This window comes from Drosophila persimilis, unplaced genomic scaffold, assembly GCF_003286085.1.
Source record: "Drosophila persimilis strain 14011-0111.01,24,50 unplaced genomic scaffold, DperRS2 tig00001490-arrow-arrow-pilon, whole genome shotgun sequence".
Classification (NCBI taxonomy): Eukaryota; Metazoa; Arthropoda; class Insecta; order Diptera; family Drosophilidae; genus Drosophila; species Drosophila persimilis.
This window is the reverse complement of record NW_020825505.1, coordinates 39,268-61,308: the sequence shown is the minus strand read 5'-3', so window position 1 is coordinate 61,308 and position 22,041 is coordinate 39,268. Positions and strand designations below refer to the sequence as shown.

Below are 22,041 nucleotides of genomic sequence, written 5' to 3'. Positions count from 1 at the left end.
TTGTAATAATATCATCAATATGTATTTATATATTAATTGCTACACACATAGAACACAATGTTATATGTATAGCTACTACTAAATGAGTATATTGGCAATATAATTAATATAAACATATAATATATACAACTGAATATATTTTATTTTACAATTATGATTTTATAAAAACATATTTTGTTTGGTAAATTGGCAATATATAAATATTTTTGTTAACGGTAGAAACATACAATAATGATCCTTCCGCAGGTTCACCTACGGAAACCTTGTTACGACTTTTACTTCCTCTAAATAATCAAGTTCGGTCAACTTTTGCGAAACAACCGTAACACGCAAGGCGTCACAGTGATCACGTCCGGAGACCTCACTAAATAATTCAATCGGTAGTAGCGACGGGCGGTGTGTACAAAGGGCAGGGACGTAATCAATGCGAGTTAATGACTCACACTTACTGGGAATTCCAAGTTCATGTGAACAGTTTCAGTTCACAATCCCAAGCATGAAAGTGGTTCAGCGGTTTACCCGGACCTCTCGGTCTAGGAAATACACGTTGATACTTTCATTGTAGCGCGCGTGCAGCCCAGGACATCTAAGGGCATCACAGACCTGTTATTGCTCAATCTCATTATTGCTAGACGCAATTTGTCCATTTAAGAAGCTAGTGTCCTTATAATGGGACAAACCAACAGGTACGGCTCCACTTATATAAACACATTCAAACACAATAAACATTTTACTGCCACCATGAATGAAGGCTATATAAGCTTCAACACCATAATCCTGAAGATATCTATTTAATATATTTGAGTCTCGTTCGTTATCGGAATTAACCAGACAAATCACTCCACGAACTAAGAACGGCCATGCACCACCACCCATAGATTCGAGAAAGAGCTATCAATCTGTCTTACACACTTATGTTCGGACCTGGTAAGTTTTCCCGTGTTGAGTCAAATTAAGCCGCAGGCTCCACTCCTGGTGGTGCCCTTCCGTCAATTCCTTTAAGTTTCAGCTTTGCAACCATACTTCCCCCGGAGCCCAAAAGCTTTGGTTTCCCGGGAAGCGACTGAGAGAGCCATAAAAGTAGCTACACCCAATTGCTAGCTGGCATCGTTTATGGTTAGAACTAGGGCGGTATCTGATCGCCTTCGAACCTCTAACTTTCGTTCTTGATTAATGAAAACATCTTTGGCAAATGCTTTCGCTTAAGTTAGTCTTACGACGGTCCAAGAATTTCACCTCTCGCGTCGTAATACTAATGCCCCCAAACTGCTTCTATTAATCATTACCTCTTGATCTGAAAACCAATGAAAGCAGAACAGAGGTCTTATTTCATTATCCCATGCACAGAATATTCAGGCATTTGAAGCCTGCTTTAAGCACTCTAATTTGTTCAAAGTAATTGTACCGGCCCACAATAACACTCGATGAAGAGCACTAATGCAGGTTTTTAAATAGGAGGAATATATAAAAAAATACAAGTACTTAATTATATATAAGAACTCCACCGGTAATACGCTTACATACATAAAGGTATAGTAGTAACCACAATTGTAAGTTGTACTACCCGTATGAAGCACAAGTTCAACTACGAACGTTTTAACCGCAACAACTTTAATATACGCTATTGGAGCTGGAATTACCGCGGCTGCTGGCACCAGACTTGCCCTCCAATTGGTCCTTGTTAAAGGATTTAAAGTGTACTCATTCCAATTACAGGGCCTCGGATATGAGTCCTGTATTGTTATTTTTCGTCACTACCTCCCCGAGCTGGGAGTGGGTAATTTACGCGCCTGCTGCCTTCCTTAGATGTGGTAGCCGTTTCTCAGGCTCCCTCTCCGGAATCGAACCCTGATTCCCCGTTACCCGTTGCAACCATGGTAGTCCTAGATACTACCATCAAAAGTTGATAGGGCAGACATTTGAAAGATCTGTCGTCGGTACAAGACCATACGATCTGCATGTTATCTAGAGTTCAACCAATGTAACGATCTTACGATCGCTTGGTTTTAGCCTAATAAAAGCACACGTCCCATAAGGTCCGTGTTTTAATTGCATGTATTAGCTCTAGAATTACCACAGTTATCCAAGTAACTGTTAACGATCTAAGGAACCATAACTGATATAATGAGCCTTTTGCGGTTTCACTTTTAATTCGTGTGTACTTAGACATGCATGGCTTAATCTTTGAGACAAGCATATAACTACTGGCAGGATCAACCAGAATAATGTTTTCGTTTCGTGCGCATACGCTCACATATGTAAATATTTGACAACTCAATAATACTTTTGAATAAAAAAAAAAAATAAATAAATATTTTTTATCAACAGTTTATGAGAATTTGTTAAACGATTGTGGCCATTTTTATATAGCATTCACATTCGCCATTTTTCTCTATATAAATATATATATTTTATTATATACATTTTTTTTTCGTTCAAAAATATCTTTTTATTTGCACTTAATATATTATCACACGTATATAGGCTTAAACCAATATTAATTGTGTTTAAACTATGTATTTTAACAACAAATTTAAAATTTATCCAATTTCGTATGCGTTTTTTGTGATATACATTAAATAAAACCAAACACATGAGTTCATGTGGAATGGAATTTATATATTTTGGCAATATTTGAATTTGCATATAAATCGCTTTGATTATATATGCTGGTACATTGTTGAAATGGCACTCATACAATATTTAATCATATAAGACCATTTCCAAAAATTCACGATAATAATTCGAAACAGAAATGATATATACTAAATAGTATATATCTTGGTTAGTTTCACTATATTATCTTTATTAAGATCAATTTGAAAACAAATATCTCCTATTAAACACTACTTTGAGTATAATGACAACATATAATAATATTATATACAATACTGTACCAAATATTGTATACAATACCGATGGACATCAACTGTCCATCATGTATAGGTTTTCTGCCACGCTTTCCGCAAATCGGGTATTTTTGCTTTAGAGTGCCTCTTAACAATAGTTTCTTTTCGTATTTTAATAAAAAATACAATACTATCACTTCAAAATTATTCATATATATTAAGAAATATATATATATTCATATAAAATACACAGACATTGCCGGCTAAGTATATTCCCCATATCATATGAAATAAATTAATAATTTTTCATTATAAAATTTTCATATGAAATATACCATGCACGAGACTACCACTCCCTATATAGGTTTTATGCCACGCTTTCCGCAAATCGGGTATTTTTACTTGAGAGTGCCTCTTAACAATAGTTTCTTTTCGTATTTTAATAAAAAATACAATACTATCACTTCAAAATTATTCATATATACTAAGAAATATATATATATTCATATAAAACACACAGACATTGCCGGCTAAGTATATTCCCCATATCATATGAAATAAATTAATAATTTTTCATTATAAAATTTTCATATGAAATATACCATGCACGAGACTACCACTCCCTATATAGGTTTTATGCCACGCTTTCCGCAAATCGGGTATTTTTACTTGAGAGTGCCTCTTAACAATAGTTTCTTTTCGTATTTTAATAAAAAATACAATACTATCACTTCAAAATTATTCATATATACTAAGAAATATATATATATTCATATAAAACACACAGACATTGCCGGCTAAGTATATTCCCCATATCATATGAAATAAATTAATAATTTTTCATTATAAAATTTTCATATGAAATATACCATGCACGAGACTACCACTCCCTATATAGGTTTTCTGCCACGCTTTCCGCAAATCGGGTATTTTTACTTGAGAGTGCCTCTTAACAATAGTTTCTTTTCGTATTTTAATAAAAAATACAATACTATCACTTCAAAATTATTCATATATACTAAGAAATATATATATATTCATATAAAATACACAGACATTGCCGGCTAAGTATATTCCCCATATCATATGAAATAAATTAATAATTTTTCATTATAAAATTTTCATATGAAATATACCATGCACGAGACTACCACTCCCTATATAGGTTTTCTGCCACGCTTTCCGCAAATCAGGTATTTTTACTTGAGAGTACCTTTTAAAAATAGTTTCTTTTCGTATTTTAATACAAAATATTATACTATCACTTCAAAATTATTCATATATATTAAGAAAAATATATATACGCATATAAAATAAACAGACATTGCCGACTTAGTATGTTCCCCATATCATATGAAATTAAATTAATTATTTTTCATTACATTCATCATTCATTTACATGAAAGATATCATATCAGCTGGTATCTTTGCTTTAATTTCACATATACACGTAATATATCTATTTATATTAAATACATTTTTATATTTTCTATATTTATAATCGCATTATGATTATGCTATAATGTTATATTATATATGAGAAACATTCCCATATCCATATCCATATCCATATAAAACCTAATTCATAATCAAATCATGCTCATGTTATAATATAACATATAATATTATCACATTTTATATACCAAAGTATTTAATTCTTGCATTCATATCACATATCATTAAATTCCAATATTAGAAATACTTCCAAGTTCCACATACGATCACTCCATGCTTTTTGCATTCATATTATTTCATATATACATTCACATTTGCACATATGCATATACACTATGTTTCGTGTGTTTACATAATACAATTTTTATAAGTATCATTTCATATGTAATTAAGTATAACAAACTTATAATATAACATTATATTCATATTCAAGCCAACGTAATTTATATAGGATAAATAATTTATCCATATTTATATAAAATATATTCTTTTTAATATATATATATATATATATTACCATTTATAGGTATATATTCATATAAATATATAAAAATAATTTTCATATATAAAGAATAAATTTATATATATCGAATCATCAAGCAAAGGATAAGCTTCAGTGGATCGCAGTATGGCAGCTGCTCAACCACTTACAACACCTTGCCTGTTACAAAAGTCGTTTACAATTGATTCTAGGCTTTGTCATTGTATTAAATAATGTTTTTATATGCAACTAGCGCGGCATCAGGTGATCGATGATCCTCCCAATTTACTATGTTACAAATTACATTGGCATCACATCCATTGTCGTTTATAAAATAAATTATAAACTTTTAATGGTTTAGAAGCCATACAATGCAAATTGCCCCTTATTTATCATTGCAGTCCAGCACGGATACGACCTTAGAGGCGTTCAGGCATAATCCAACGGACGTAGCGTCATACCACTGTTCGCTCGAACAAGTATTGTGCCATTGGTCCGTACCTGCGGTTCCTCTCGTACTACGCAGGAATGCTGTCGCAACAACGTTTTGTCATTAGTAGGGTAAAACTAACCTGTCTCACGACGGTCTAAACCCAGCTCACGTTCCCTTGCATGGGTGAACAATCCAACGCTTGGTGAATTTTGCTTCACAATGATAGGAAGAGCCGACATCGAAGGATCAAAAAGCGACGTCGCTATGAACGCTTGGCCGCCACAAGCCAGTTATCCCTATGGTAACTTTTCTGACACCTCTTGTTAAAAACTCTTTAAACCAAAAGGATCGATAGGCCGAGCTTTTGCTGTCCCTGTGTGTACTGAACACCGAGATCAAGTCAGCATTTGCCCTTTTGCTCTATGTGTGGTTTCTGTCCGCACTGAGCTGGCCTTGGGACACCTCCGTTATTATTTGAGAGATGTACCGCCCCAGTCAAACTCCCTACCTGGCAATGTCCTTGAATTGGATCATACCTGAGTAATTGGAGTTATACCAAATTTTCAAATTGAAAATACATAAATGCATTTTCTCATTAAAGAATTTGTTTGCGATTATATAACAAACTCGTGATACTTTGATCAAGAAGCTTGCATCAAAACCCAATACCATAAGATATAATAAATATATCCGTATAATGGCTAGGAAATGATACACGTTCCATTTAATCAAGTAAGTAAGGAAACAATAAGAGTAGTGGTATTTCATTGTCGATACCAAACCGAAATCTAATATCTCCCACTTATGCTACACCTCTTATGTCTCCTTACACTGCCAGATTAGAGTCAAGCTCAAAAGGGTCTTCTTTCCCCGCTAATTATTCCAAGCCCGTTCCCTTGGCTGTGGTTTCGCTAGATAGTAGATAGGGACAGTAGGAATCTCGTTAATCCATTCATGCGCGTCACTAATTAGATGACGAGGCATTTGGCTATTTTTTTTTTTTTTTTTTTTGATCGCTGAGGAAGGAAAATCTTCAAAGATACTAGTGGAGGCCAAACCCCACTAGCATGCACGATTCATGATTACGAAGTAATCACGCATACGTACTAAAAACCCACCTCAAGTTTTACAACCACGATGTTTATACCTAATTTCACATTTTGCCTAGGTAGCAAGCGTCTTCTCTCCAACATAGTGTATAGGCTAAGTCCAATCCCGAGTGTAACCTGCGAGATACATGAACTGTCTGAAGCAATATAGTCCGCCTGTTACCACTCTGGCGCTAATGACATTGCTGTCACCGGATGAGATGAGACCCTTTGCTATCAATCTTCTAACGGATTGATTGCTCCAGATCCCACGCCAGTTTAACGTCGCGGATAGGACTTCGACGTTGCCCGACACTCCGAATTCTCTCCGCAGTGCAGATATAACTTCCGGTCTTTTATATTTCTCAACTTTGCGATGGTGCACATCGTCGAGAAACAGTCCATCCGTTATAATCTGCGCATCAATCACGCAAGCGTGATTGTCACGGATACACACCAGGTCTGGTTTACTTACCGAGGTTTCCAGCTGCAAACTTGGTTCGACGTGTACTGTGTGGCCCTTCTCCTCAAGAATCCTCTTAAGGTTATTGACTACACAGTTATGTCTTGCTACCCGCCTCCCATGCGTACGGTAACAATTTTGCAGGATGTGGTTTGTTGTTTCGGGAGCATCACAACCTGCACGACATTGCCGTTCCAATTCATTTCTGCCCCTCGTGGTACGAGACCTCGATGGTAGGGCATTTATTCGCAGCTTGATACTGTTTCGGTAATCTTGACCTGTTAGCAAACGCGTGGGCTGACACACCCAGCCGTGTTGGGGACGAAAAAGTCCCGCTTCACGTAAGCCGCGACCATCAACAGACATATACAACCTGTTCGCCCAGTACGTTTCGATCTCTGTACGCGATGTCAACTCATTCAGTCCAGCCAGAGTTCTACCCCGGGCCTTATTCAATTCGTCGGTAAGAAATGAGCTGGCCGCCTCGGATTGCGCGAGGTGGGCCCACTTAATATTGCTCAATCTTTTCATACGTAGCATTGGCGCTACCCAACGAACTGAAGGGATTCCGAGGCCCCCATAAGTATGAGGAGCATGGAAGAATGCAGTTGACACGTCCAGAGGAAGCCCTAACCACTTCCTTACGGTCGAACGTACCAGTATGTCACACTTTCTCAGAACACCTATCATCACACTACCTAGGGTCAGCTTATGGTAAAGTTGTGGGATAAGAACTGTTCTGAGTGCGAACAATTTCTGTTGTGGTTTTAGGGGGGACCTTGTCAGCCTCAACAGCTTCGGACCTAGGTCGTCGGCTGGACTGTACCTGGTCCTCCCTTGTGCAGTGAATGTTATGCCTAAATACTTCCACTCGTCTGTGCGCTTCAATGCAGGACACGAGCGCGAACCGATACGGAAGGTCTCTGGGATGACCACAGTACACTTCTGTTTCGGTTGCCCCTTTATTCCAACTGTAAAACATTTATCCGAGTTAAGGGTAAGCCCGACTGAAGATAGAAAATCGACAGTCGTGTCTAGCATTGTTTGAAGGCCTAAACGAGTTTCCGCAAATAAGACAATATCATCTGCGAACGCGGCCGCGTTTGTTGTGTGATCACCGATTGTGGCACCAATCTCATTGGGGTAGGACCTAAGCAACTGATCGATGATCAAGTTGAATATTATGGGAGATAGCGGGTCACCCTGTCTGACACCTCGAGCAGGTATGAATTCCTCTGATCTCCATCCGTCCCCATTGAGCGTTGTGCCACAGACCTCGTACGAATTTTGTACGTAGTCAACGAATTCTTTAGGGGCACCATATGCAGTTAGAGTGGCGCTAACTGCTGCATGAGACACCGAGTCAAATGCTTTGCTTATATCTAAAGTTGCGATATAAAGTGATTTACAACGTTTATGGTGATCCCTTAAGATTAAGTCGACTATCGTCGTATTATCGGCACATCCGTCGGTTGGAAGGAAACCTCGCTGACGCGGATCCCAGTCGACTGATGAGGTCAACCGGGAAGCCAAAATGGCATTTAAAATCCTTACCATAACAGATTGTACCGTAATTGGACGAAAGTCTTGCGGTCGAGAAGCATTCCCCACCTTCGGAATGAAGATGGTTCGTGCCTGTCGGATGGAGACAGGCAACTTTCCGCACCAAAGTATCAGGTTCATTATGCGAAGCATAACTCCTGACGGAATACTCCTGACAGTTCTTGGAGTAATTCCATCAGGTCCTGGAGATTTCGTCAATGACACTCTGTGTACCCTTAGGTCCCCTAGTGTTATCGGGGACCAAACCCCTTCAAGTGGGTGTTCCGTCCGGAACGTGGTGTTCGTACCACTATATGTTGGGCTTGTTTGTGTCATGACTTGTCTCCAATAGGACCCCATGATACCTTGACTTGGCATAGTTGCTGTCCCCTCAGTTCCATCCAAAATGGCTTTTATACAACGACCTTTGTGCTTGTCCCAGTTACGCTGTGTTAAGGCGTACTGCTGTCTCCTACCTTGTCTCCTATTACGAGGTCTCCGTGGAGGTCTCGTTTGAATGGGGCGGTCATTCTGTGAGGGAAATACTTCCATAAGGTAAGTAGACAAGCGCTGAAGAGTAATTTCCTTACCCGAGGCCTGCGCACCATCTACGATGGATTGCAAAACCTCAACTCTCCATTGGTCATTGAGTCATAGTTACTCCCGCCGTTGACCCGCGCTTACTTGAATTTCTTCACTTTGACATTCAGAGCACTGGGCAGAAATCACATTGTGTCAACACCCGCTAGGGCCATCACAATGCTTTGTTTTAATTAGACAGTCGGATTCCCCAAGTCCGTGCCAGTTCTGAATTGATTGTTAATTGATAATCGTTATAATTAATAAGAACTAACTGGTTTAACCCAATTAGTATTCTTAAAAATTTTAGCAAGAAAGTTCCACAATTGGCTACGTAACTAAACTATCCGGGGAACAAGTAACTACCATAAATGATAGAAACTCTATTTACCCAGAACGAGCACATAAACCATGTTATTGTTTCCCAATCAAGCCCGACTATCTCAATCTTCAGAGCCAATCCTTATCCCGAAGTTACGGATCTAATTTGCCGACTTCCCTTACCTACATTATTCTATCGACTAGAGACTCTTCACCTTGGAGACCAGCTGCGGATATTGGTACGGCCTGTTGAGAAGTTTGCGTGTCCCCACCATAAATTTTCAAGGTCCGAGGAGAAAATATCGACACAACAGTATATGTCATGCTCTTCTAGCCCATCTACCATATCTCTCTGCGAAAGACTTCCATGGTAGTACGGCTATAAAACAGAAAAGAAAACTCTTCCGATATCTCTCGACGGCTTCTTTATGGTCGTTCCTGTTGCCAGGATGAGCACGAGGCCCATATTTAATAACAAACGGATACTCAACAGGTTACGGAATTGGAACCGTATTCCCTTTCGTTCAAAATTATTCAAGTATTTAAAAATCATAAAAGATTTGACAATATTACTCACTGATTTTTTACTTGAAAATTTTCGGCTTTCGCCTTGAACTTAGGACCGACTAACTCGTGATCAACCACTGTTCACACGAAACCCTTCTCCACTTCAGTCCTCCAAGGTCTCATTCGATTATTTGCTACTACCACCAAGATCTGTGCCAATGGCAGCTCCATGAAGGCTTACGCCAAACACTTCTACGCATACCATTGTACCTTCCTACTCACTAAAGTTTCAAAATTTATATCACAAGTAATATAAATCATCTACTTTAGCGGTAATGTATAGGTATACAACTTAAGCGCCATCCATTTTAAGGGCTAGTTGCTTCGGCAGGTGAGTTGTTACACACTCCTTAGCGGATTTCGACTTCCATGATCACCGTCCTGCTGTTTTAAGCAACCAACGCCTTTCATGGTTTCTGCATGAGTTGTTAATTTGGGCACCGTAACATTACGTTTGGTTCATCCCACAGCGCCAGTTCTGCTTACCAAAAGTGGCCCACTGGGCACATTATATCATAACCTTAAACTTCATATCAAGAAAGTTAAGGTTCTTACCCATTTAAAGTTTGAGAATAGGTTAAGATCGTTTCGACCCTAAGGCCTCTAATCATTCGCTTTACCAGATAAGATTATTTTATATAACATTAAAATGCACCAGCTATCCTGAGGGAAACTTCGGAAGGAACCAGCTACTAGATGGTTCGATTGGTCTTTCGCCCCTATACTCAATTCTGACAATCGATTTGCACGTCAGAACTGTTTCGGTCTTCCATCAGGGTTTCCCCTGACTTCAACCTGATCAAGTATAGTTCACCATCTTTCGGGTCACAGCATATATGCTCAAGGTACGTTCCAGTTAGAGGCATAAATAATATAAATATTATTATACATAACTATATAGAACGCCCCGGGATTGTGTTAATTATCTATAAATAGTTAAAAAACTAATCCCATTATTAGTCAAGTTAATTACGCTATTAGGTTTATCTCCCAATAACTTGCACATATGTTAGACTCCTTGGTCCGTGTTTCAAGACGGGTCCCGAAGGTATCCTGAATCTTTCGCATTGTTAATCATACAAATGCATATAATAAACACAAAAATCAATGATAATTATGCCATTATATAATTTCGAAAAATTAACGCACTGTATTAATTTTAATTTATCAACACTTTATCAAATTAATGACATTTATTCTATGTTAAAATGCAAGCATAATAATTTGAATAAACTATAAGTCATATTTTATGATAAATTTGTTATATGCTAATAGATTACAATGTCCTTATATGGAAAAAATGCACACTATTATTATAATATTGTTAAAATATTACAACTTTAATGATGAATTTTCCATAACGGATATTCAGGTTCATCGGGCTTAACCTCTAAGCAGTTTCACGTACTGTTTAACTCTCTATTCAGAGTTCTTTTCAACTTTCCCTCACGGTACTTGTTTACTATCGGTCTCATGGTTATATTTAGTTTTAGATGGAGTTTACCACCCACTTAGTGCTGCACTATCAAGCAACACGACTCTTTGGAAACATCATCTAGTAATCATTAACGTTATACGGGCCTGGCACCCTCTATGGGTAAATGGCCTCATTTAAGAAGGACTTAAATCGTTAATTTCTCATACTAGAATATTGACGCTCCATACACTGCATCTCACGTTTGCCATATAGACAAAGTGACTTAGTGCTGAACTGATTTCTTTTCGCTCGCCGCTACTAAGAAAATCCTGGTTAGTTTCTTTTCCTCCCCTAATTAATATGCTTAAATTCAGGGGGTAGTCCCATATGAGTTGAGGTTGTATATACGTATATTAAAATTTATAATGATAATTACACTATATTATTATATATAGAGCGTTCTCATAATGAAATCATTATAATATTCGTATTTTATAACGAATATCACGAAGAATATTAAATATTTATATTTACAACAAAATTTCCTTTCGAAACATTAATAAGAGGCAATTCTAGATGAAAAAACTTTAATTATTTTTTTATGCTAGACATTCCTCAGTATTATTTGATTCAAAAAGGACAAAAAAATATATATTTTTCTTCGTTCTTCTCACACAAATATATACAACAATGAGAGATAATGCGTTTCCATTTAATATCAATATTATGAATATATATATATATATATATCCAATAATATACAATATGCTTAAAAATTTCGTAAAATTTTTAAACAACTTATTTAGCATAGTCTTACAACCCTCAACCATATGTAGTCCAAGCAGCACTATAAAATTAATTAAAGTACCAAACAGCATGGACTGCGATATGCGTTCAAAATGTCGATGTTCATGTGTCCTGCAGTTCACACGATGACGCACAGTTTGCTGCGTTCTTCATCGACCCATGAGCCGAGTGATCCACCGCTTAGAGTGATTAAAATTTGTTTATTCATTTATTTGTCAGATATGTCTTTATTGAAAGAAATTAAAAATACACCATTTTACTGGCATATATCAATTCCTTCAATAAATTTTAGTTTTATCCTAAAAGAATGTTGCGAAATGTCTTAGTTTTATATAAGCGATATATTACCATATTGTTAAATAATATAATATGTATTTTGGCTTGTTTGATAATTATCAATTTATATAAAAGTATTAACCTGAAATCAGGTACAACATTGTACTTTTTAGGCTGTTGCATTAACCAATGTATGCCCATAGCTATGATGGACAATACATATTCGCAACGCGTGCATACTATGGTACATATGCACACAGATTTTATAAATCAATATTATTGTAATAATATCATCAATATGTATTTATATATTAATTGCTACACACATAGAACACAATGTTATATGTATAGCTACTACTAAATGAGTATATTGGCAATATAATTAATATAAACATATAATATATACAACTGAATATATTTTATTTTACAATTATGATTTTATAAAAACATATTTTGTTTGGTAAATTGGCAATATATAAATATTTTTGTTAACGGTAGAAACATACAATAATGATCCTTCCGCAGGTTCACCTACGGAAACCTTGTTACGACTTTTACTTCCTCTAAATAATCAAGTTCGGTCAACTTTTGCGAAACAACCGTAACACGCAAGGCGTCACAGTGATCACGTCCGGAGACCTCACTAAATAATTCAATCGGTAGTAGCGACGGGCGGTGTGTACAAAGGGCAGGGACGTAATCAATGCGAGTTAATGACTCACACTTACTGGGAATTCCAAGTTCATGTGAACAGTTTCAGTTCACAATCCCAAGCATGAAAGTGGTTCAGCGGTTTACCCGGACCTCTCGGTCTAGGAAATACACGTTGATACTTTCATTGTAGCGCGCGTGCAGCCCAGGACATCTAAGGGCATCACAGACCTGTTATTGCTCAATCTCATTATTGCTAGACGCAATTTGTCCATTTAAGAAGCTAGTGTCCTTATAATGGGACAAACCAACAGGTACGGCTCCACTTATATAAACACATTCAAACACAATAAACATTTTACTGCCACCATGAATGAAGGCTATATAAGCTTCAACACCATAATCCTGAAGATATCTATTTAATATATTTGAGTCTCGTTCGTTATCGGAATTAACCAGACAAATCACTCCACGAACTAAGAACGGCCATGCACCACCACCCATAGATTCGAGAAAGAGCTATCAATCTGTCTTACACACTTATGTTCGGACCTGGTAAGTTTTCCCGTGTTGAGTCAAATTAAGCCGCAGGCTCCACTCCTGGTGGTGCCCTTCCGTCAATTCCTTTAAGTTTCAGCTTTGCAACCATACTTCCCCCGGAGCCCAAAAGCTTTGGTTTCCCGGGAAGCGACTGAGAGAGCCATAAAAGTAGCTACACCCAATTGCTAGCTGGCATCGTTTATGGTTAGAACTAGGGCGGTATCTGATCGCCTTCGAACCTCTAACTTTCGTTCTTGATTAATGAAAACATCTTTGGCAAATGCTTTCGCTTAAGTTAGTCTTACGACGGTCCAAGAATTTCACCTCTCGCGTCGTAATACTAATGCCCCCAAACTGCTTCTATTAATCATTACCTCTTGATCTGAAAACCAATGAAAGCAGAACAGAGGTCTTATTTCATTATCCCATGCACAGAATATTCAGGCATTTGAAGCCTGCTTTAAGCACTCTAATTTGTTCAAAGTAATTGTACCGGCCCACAATAACACTCGATGAAGAGCACTAATGCAGGTTTTTAAATAGGAGGAATATATAAAAAAATACAAGTACTTAATTATATATAAGAACTCCACCGGTAATACGCTTACATACATAAAGGTATAGTAGTAACCACAATTGTAAGTTGTACTACCCGTATGAAGCACAAGTTCAACTACGAACGTTTTAACCGCAACAACTTTAATATACGCTATTGGAGCTGGAATTACCGCGGCTGCTGGCACCAGACTTGCCCTCCAATTGGTCCTTGTTAAAGGATTTAAAGTGTACTCATTCCAATTACAGGGCCTCGGATATGAGTCCTGTATTGTTATTTTTCGTCACTACCTCCCCGAGCTGGGAGTGGGTAATTTACGCGCCTGCTGCCTTCCTTAGATGTGGTAGCCGTTTCTCAGGCTCCCTCTCCGGAATCGAACCCTGATTCCCCGTTACCCGTTGCAACCATGGTAGTCCTAGATACTACCATCAAAAGTTGATAGGGCAGACATTTGAAAGATCTGTCGTCGGTACAAGACCATACGATCTGCATGTTATCTAGAGTTCAACCAATGTAACGATCTTACGATCGCTTGGTTTTAGCCTAATAAAAGCACACGTCCCATAAGGTCCGTGTTTTAATTGCATGTATTAGCTCTAGAATTACCACAGTTATCCAAGTAACTGTTAACGATCTAAGGAACCATAACTGATATAATGAGCCTTTTGCGGTTTCACTTTTAATTCGTGTGTACTTAGACATGCATGGCTTAATCTTTGAGACAAGCATATAACTACTGGCAGGATCAACCAGAATAATGTTTTCGTTTCGTGCGCATACGCTCACATATGTAAATATTTGACAACTCAATAATACTTTTGAATAAAAAAAAAAAATAAATAAATATTTTTAATCAACAGTTTATGAGAATTTGTTAAACGATTGTGGCCATTTTTATATAGCATTCACATTCGCCATTTTTCTCTATATAAATATATATATTTTATTATATACATTTTTTTTTCGTTCAAAAATATCTTTTTATTTGCACTTAATATATTATCACACGTATATAGGCTTAAACCAATATTAATTGTGTTTAAACTATGTATTTTAACAACAAATTTAAAATTTATCCAATTTCGTATGCGTTTTTTGTGATATACATTAAATAAAACCAAACACATGAGTTCATGTGGAATGGAATTTATATATTTTGGCAATATTTGAATTTGCATATAAATCGCTTTGATTATATATGCTGGTACATTGTTGAAATGGCACTCATACAATATTTAATCATATAAGACCATTTCCAAAAATTCACGATAATAATTCGAAACAGAAATGATATATACTAAATAGTATATATCTTGGTTAGTTTCACTATATTATCTTTATTAAGATCAATTTGAAAACAAATATCTCCTATTAAACACTACTTTGAGTATAATGACAACATATAATAATATTATATACAATACTGTACCAAATATTGTATACAATACCGATGGACATCAACTGTCCATCATGTATAGGTTTTCTGCCACGCTTTCCGCAAATCGGGTATTTTTGCTTTAGAGTGCCTCTTAACAATAGTTTCTTTTCGTATTTTAATAAAAAATACAATACTATCACTTCAAAATTATTCATATATACTAAGAAATATATATATATTCATATAAAATACACAGACATTGCCGGCTAAGTATATTCCCCATATCATATGAAATAAATTAATAATTTTTCATTATAAAATTTTCATATGAAATATACCATGCACGAGACTACCACTCCCTATATAGGTTTTCTGCCACGCTTTCCGCAAATCGGGTATTTTTACTTGAGAGTGCCTCTTAACAATAGTTTCTTTTCGTATTTTAATAAAAAATACAATACTATCACTTCAAAATTATTCATATATACTAAGAAATATATATATATTCATATAAAACACACAGACATTGCCGGCTAAGTATATTCCCCATATCATATGAAATAAATTAATAATTTTTCATTATAAAATTTTCATATGAAATATACCATGCACGAGACTACCACTCCCTATATAGGTTTTCTGCCACGCTTTCCGCAAATCGGGTATTTTTACTTGAGAGTGCCTCTTAACAATAGTTTCTTTTCGTATTTTAATAAAAAATACAATACTATCACTTCAAAATTATTCATATATACTAAGAAATATATATATATTCATATAAAATACACAGACATTGCCGGCTAAGTATATTCCCCATATCATATGAAATAAATTAATAATTTTTCATTATAAAATTTTCATATGAAATATACCATGCACGAGACTACCACTCCCTATATAGGTTTTCTGCCACGCTTTCCGCAAATCAGGTATTTTTACTTGAGAGTACCTTTTAAAAATAGTTTCTTTTCGTATTTTAATACAAAATATTATACTATCACTTCAAAATTATTCATATATATTAAGAAAAATATATATACGCATATAAAATAAACAGACATTGCCGACTTAGTATGTTCCCCATATCATATGAAATTAAATTAATTATTTTTCATTACATTCATCATTCATTTACATGAAAGATATCATATCAGCTGGTATCTTTGCTTTAATTTCACATATACACGTAATATATCTATTTATATTAAATACATTTTTATATTTTCTATATTTATAATCGCATTATGATTATGCTATAATGTTATATTATATATGAGAAACATTCCCATATCCATATCCATATCCATATAAAACCTAATTCATAATCAAATCATGCTCATGTTATAATATAACATATAATATTATCACATTTTATATACCAAAGTATTTAATTCTTGCATTCATATCACATATCATTAAATTCCAATATTAGAAATACTTCCAAGTTCCACATACGATCACTCCATGCTTTTTGCATTCATATTATTTCATATATACATTCACATTTGCACATATGCATATACACTATGTTTCGTGTGTTTACATAATACAATTTTTATAAGTATCATTTCATATGTAATTAAGTATAACAAACTTATAATATAACATTATATTCATATTCAAGCCAACGTAATTTATATAGGATAAATAATTTATCCATATTTATATAAAATATATTCTTTTTAATATATATATATATATATATTACCATTTATAGGTATATATTCATATAAATATATAAAAATAATTTTCATATATAAAGAATAAATTTATATATATCGAATCATCAAGCAAAGGATAAGCTTCAGTGGATCGCAGTATGGCAGCTGCTCAACCACTTACAACACCTTGCCTGTTACAAAAGTCGTTTACAATTGATTCTAGGCTTTGTCATTGTATTAAATAATGTTTTTATATGCAACTAGCGCGGCATCAGGTGATCGATGATCCTCCCAATTTACTATGTTACAAATTACATTGGCATCACATCCATTGTCGTTTATAAAATAAATTATAAACTTTTAATGGTTTAGAAGCCATACAATGCAAATTGCCCCTTATTTATCATTGCAGTCCAGCACGGATACGACCTTAGAGGCGTTCAGGCATAATCCAACGGACGTAGCGTCATACCACTGTTCGCTCGAACAAGTATTGTGCCATTGGTCCGTACCTGCGGTTCCTCTCGTACTACGCAGGAATGCTGTCGCAACAACGTTTTGTCATTAGTAGGGTAAAACTAACCTGTCTCACGACGGTCTAAACCCAGCTCACGTTCCCTTGCATGGGTGAACAATCCAACGCTTGGTGAATTTTGCTTCACAATGATAGGAAGAGCCGACATCGAAGGATCAAAAAGCGACGTCGCTATGAACGCTTGGCCGCCACAAGCCAGTTATCCCTATGGTAACTTTTCTGACACCTCTTGTTAAAAACTCTTTAAACCAAAAGGATCGATAGGCCGAGCTTTTGCTGTCCCTGTGTGTACTGAACACCGAGATCAAGTCAGCATTTGCCCTTTTGCTCTATGTGTGGTTTCTGTCCGCACTGAGCTGGCCTTGGGACACCTCCGTTATTATTTGAGAGATGTACCGCCCCAGTCAAACTCCCTACCTGGCAATGTCCTTGAATTGGATCATACCTGAGTAATTGGAGTTATACCAAATTTTCAAATTGAAAATACATAAATGCATTTTCTCATTAAAGAATTTGTTTGCGATTATATAACAAACTCGTGATACTTTGATCAAGAAGCTTGCATCAAAACCCAATACCATAAGATATAATAAATATATCCGTATAATGGCTAGGAAATGATACACGTTCCATTTAATCAAGTAAGTAAGGAAACAATAAGAGTAGTGGTATTTCATTGTCGATACCAAACCGAAATCTAATATCTCCCACTTATGCTACACCTCTTATGTCTCCTTACACTGCCAGATTAGAGTCAAGCTCAAAAGGGTCTTCTTTCCCCGCTAATTATTCCAAGCCCGTTCCCTTGGCTGTGGTTTCGCTAGATAGTAGATAGGGACAGAATGAATCTGATCACTCAGCTTTATTTTACGTGGCGGTTCCTCAGGGAGGGATTTCAACCACGGCGTCTAATGTTTATTTGCAGCTTAGCCTCGATTAGTGCGATATATTTACATATATCACGCCATCACGCACCACCGCTACATACGCAGGAACCTGGTACAATGCGCCAGTTAGCGCCCCTAAAAAGAAGCTATAGCTATGTACATAGCGACTCTTCTGGTACCAATTGAAAGTATCCTGGTCGGGCATACAATCCCCCTTGGTGAGGGGCGAGGTGTATCTAACACGTCTTCCGATCTATGGGTCTCGGCACCCGGTTGAGAGCGCAACTCCACGAGGAGCCTAGCGGCTCTCCCCGCGTAACGTTTGGGTATCAACCACAGCCACCACGATACTCCCACTAGGGGGCCGACCTCAATGTGCAGCCTTGGAACTGCACAACCCGTGGTACCGATCTTAAGGACTCAGCTCGATCCTCCCTTTTAGCCCCGACCGGCCTGGATAGGGAATCCACCCAGCCCGTGCGCCGCTTGCGCATTCAGCAGCTGTTGTCGCCTGGAGAACGCCAGTCCGGCGAACCTGTCGAGAGTCCGCATTCTCTCCTGAGAAGCCGTCACATCGGAGAAGGTCCAGTCGCCATCCGTGTACTGCACTCCAAGTCCATCGAGGTATCGCAAGTCTGTATAGAGTGGACAAGCACATAGGAAGTGCTGCCAATCCTCGCGTTCTGCGCCGCATATACATGCTGGCGTGTCGCTAAGGCTTCTTCCATGCAGAAATGCATTGAGCGATCCGTGGCCCGTCAGCAGGAACCCAGCGCGCAGCGTGAAGCCAAACCTTCGTTCGCTGTAGACGAAGCCTGCGTTCGGGATGAAGCGGTGCGTCACCCGTCCTGGGGAGTCACCATCATCCCATCTGCGTTGCCACTCGCACAACAGGTCTTCGTCTAGTCGCGCCATCTTCTGCTTCCAGCTAAGATTTGCCAAATCTTCGCCGTACAGCCAATCGCTCTCCTCCAGCGGGTAGTCACGCTTTAGTTTGAAGCTGATTGCCAGGCGTCTGGCAACCAGATCAAACGGGGGGGCTCCAGCTAGTACTTGCAGCGCCATGGTGGACACTGTTCGGCATACCGGTAGGCATCCAATCAGGACGATCCTTTGGCACGCAAGCAGATGCCTCCTGGCAACCACTTGCGTCGTCGTCACGACAGACCAAACCGAGGCACCAAATAGTGCACAGGGCACCATGAGTCCGGCATATATTGTCCGCTTTGCGCGGGGACTGAGTCCCCAGTCGACCCGCAGTACGCGCGACAATGCCCCTACGACTCCGGTCAGCTTATCACGCAAGCCCGTGATGTGCGGGAGAAAACTCAACCGCTCGCCGACCGTGATGCCTAGGTACCGATACTTGCACTTATATGGCAGGTTTGCTCCAGCAAGCCGTACCACTGGCGGCCGTCTAAGTATGCCTTTGAGCAGCATGATCGCCGTCTTGCTAGTTGAAACGGCAACGCCGACTTCAACTCCCCAAGCGCCTACGATGGACATTAACTCACCTCCTTTTTGTTCGAGCTCTGATCGGGCATTCCCTTCGATGAGGAGGAGCAAGTCGTCAGCATACGCGCTGAGCGCACCAAGGGGCTCTAAGCGCTGGAGCAACACGTCCATTAAGATGTTCCATATAAATGGACCACTTATGGACCCCTGCGGGCAACCTCTTGTCACCGGAACAGTGGCTACTCCATGCCTACTGACGATGCTCGCACTCCGGCCGGAGAAGAAACTTCGCCACAAGCTTGCTTCTCGGCATCCCAGCTCAAGGAGGCGGCGTAGTGCAGCATTCCACTCAACGTTGTCGAAGGCTCCCTTGAAATCCACGAAGACTCCGAGCACGTATTTCGACCGGCTGGCCGAAACAGTACTCACGACGTGTTTCCAAGCATCCTCCACACAACGTCCTTGGCGAAAGCCAAATTGCCATCTGCAGCCATCCGGAATGGTGTCCTTCAGACGATTCACCATGATGCCCTCAAGCACTTTGCCCAGCACTGGCAACAGACAGATACCCCGATATGAGGTAGGATCGGTCCGGTCCTTATCGGGTCCCTTCAGGAGTGGAACCACCCTGGGATGCTTCCATTCCGTTGGGAAATACCCTGTCTCCAGGCAGCGGGAATACATCGCTGTCATGTGCTGAGGGATGGCACGCCACAATGCCTTGCAAATGGCACCTGTGATGCCGTCCATGCCGGGAGAGCGTCTGCTCTTCAACCTGGCGACGCATGCATCAACCTCGAAAGCTTCGAGGGCCGGTGGAGCCTCGATCGGGATGGCAATGTGTGCATTCGTCTCCGCAACAGGAAAGAAGTTGCGAAGGAGCACACCCGCACAGTCGCGCCATGTTGCGACCAGCCTACCATCCGTTCGAAGGCATCCAATCTCCGTGCTCTTTTTGCGGCCTCGGCAAATCCTGTAGACGTGCCCCCATGGATCATCTCTGTTCTCTCCCACGAAGCGTCGCCAGTTGTCTTCCTTCGATCTCAGGATGAGCTTCTTGTACTGCGCTGAGGAGATCCTCAACGCGAGCACAAGTTCCTCTGCTGCGTCGGTCTCATGCCGACGAGCGTCCTGGAGCCTTCGCCTCAGTCTCCTGACCTCTCGGCGTTTGGAGTGTAGTTCGGCAGTCCACCAAACTACTTTTCTCGCGGCTCTCGGTGTGCTGCGTCCCAGCACTCTGTCGCACACACTGTGCACTACAGAGCGCAGTGCAGACACTTGGTTGTCCAACGGCGATTCGGCGATGTCTTCCGGTAATTCGGCAATCTCCCTTACCACTTCCTCCTCGAACAATCGCCAGCGCGCATTGGAAAGCTTCCATGACGGCACAGGAGCAATGGGCTCAACTGTGTCGTTCGGGTCAGTCGTCACCACAACATGGATCATGTTGTGATCGCTGGTGTCCCATTCCTTCACTTCCCAATCGTATGTGGCCCACATAGTCGCAGCTTGGTTGACGATTGTCACATCGATATCGCTTTGGCCTCTACGGTTATCGAATGTAAACACCCGACTGGCTTCATTGAGCACGCCGGCTCTCATCTCGGTTATCCACTCAGACAGCAGCTCACCCCGTGCATAGTTAGCTTGCCCCCGATTGTGTTCGGAGAGCTTGCTAAACCACGCTGGGGATACTGCGTTCGCGTCGAGCCCAAAGATGACAGGAGTGCGGCTGCCCAGCAGCAGCACCGCATCTAAGTACCTGAGGTACGGCGCCAAGTCGGTGTCGAATTGGCAGTACACGGAGCATAGGAAGATTGAGCCGAATCTTCCCGTAACTCTGACGCATACTCCAAAATCCGTGGTAAGGGTCTCCATTGGCATGCAGATGGCGTCCGGTTCGTCGACGATGATAGCAGCTTTTCGTCGGCGGTCCTGGAAAACTCGCATTCCAGAAGGAAGGCCGGTAATCCGCCCTGCTCCATCGACGTACGGCTCCTGGACCAGTGCGAACTGACGGCCAGAGCTGCGCATGATGGCTCCGAGTTCCATCACAGCCGCTCGGCCACGGCCACAATTAGCTTGGATGAAGCTAAACAT

General features: G+C 39.3%; 3 non-coding genes and 1 pseudogene across 3 annotated transcripts; all 4 read right to left on the bottom strand.

Annotated features, from left to right (window-relative positions):
* Window positions 1-229: 229 nt before the first annotated feature.
* On the bottom strand, window positions 230-2,224 carry LOC113566996. Its single transcript, XR_003409295.1, has one exon. It is a non-coding gene; the product is annotated as a small subunit ribosomal RNA (ribosomal RNA).
* Window positions 2,225-4,891: 2,667 nt separating this feature from the next.
* Window positions 4,892-11,596, bottom strand: LOC113566997 (annotated as a pseudogene).
* A 415-nt stretch (window positions 11,597-12,011) lies between these two features.
* On the bottom strand, window positions 12,012-12,190 carry LOC113567001. Its single transcript, XR_003409297.1, has one exon. It is a non-coding gene; the product is annotated as a 5.8S ribosomal RNA (ribosomal RNA).
* Window positions 12,191-12,786: 596 nt separating this feature from the next.
* LOC113566995 lies at window positions 12,787-14,781 on the bottom strand. Its single transcript, XR_003409294.1, has one exon. It is a non-coding gene; the product is annotated as a small subunit ribosomal RNA (ribosomal RNA).
* Window positions 14,782-22,041: the final 7,260 nt, after the last annotated feature.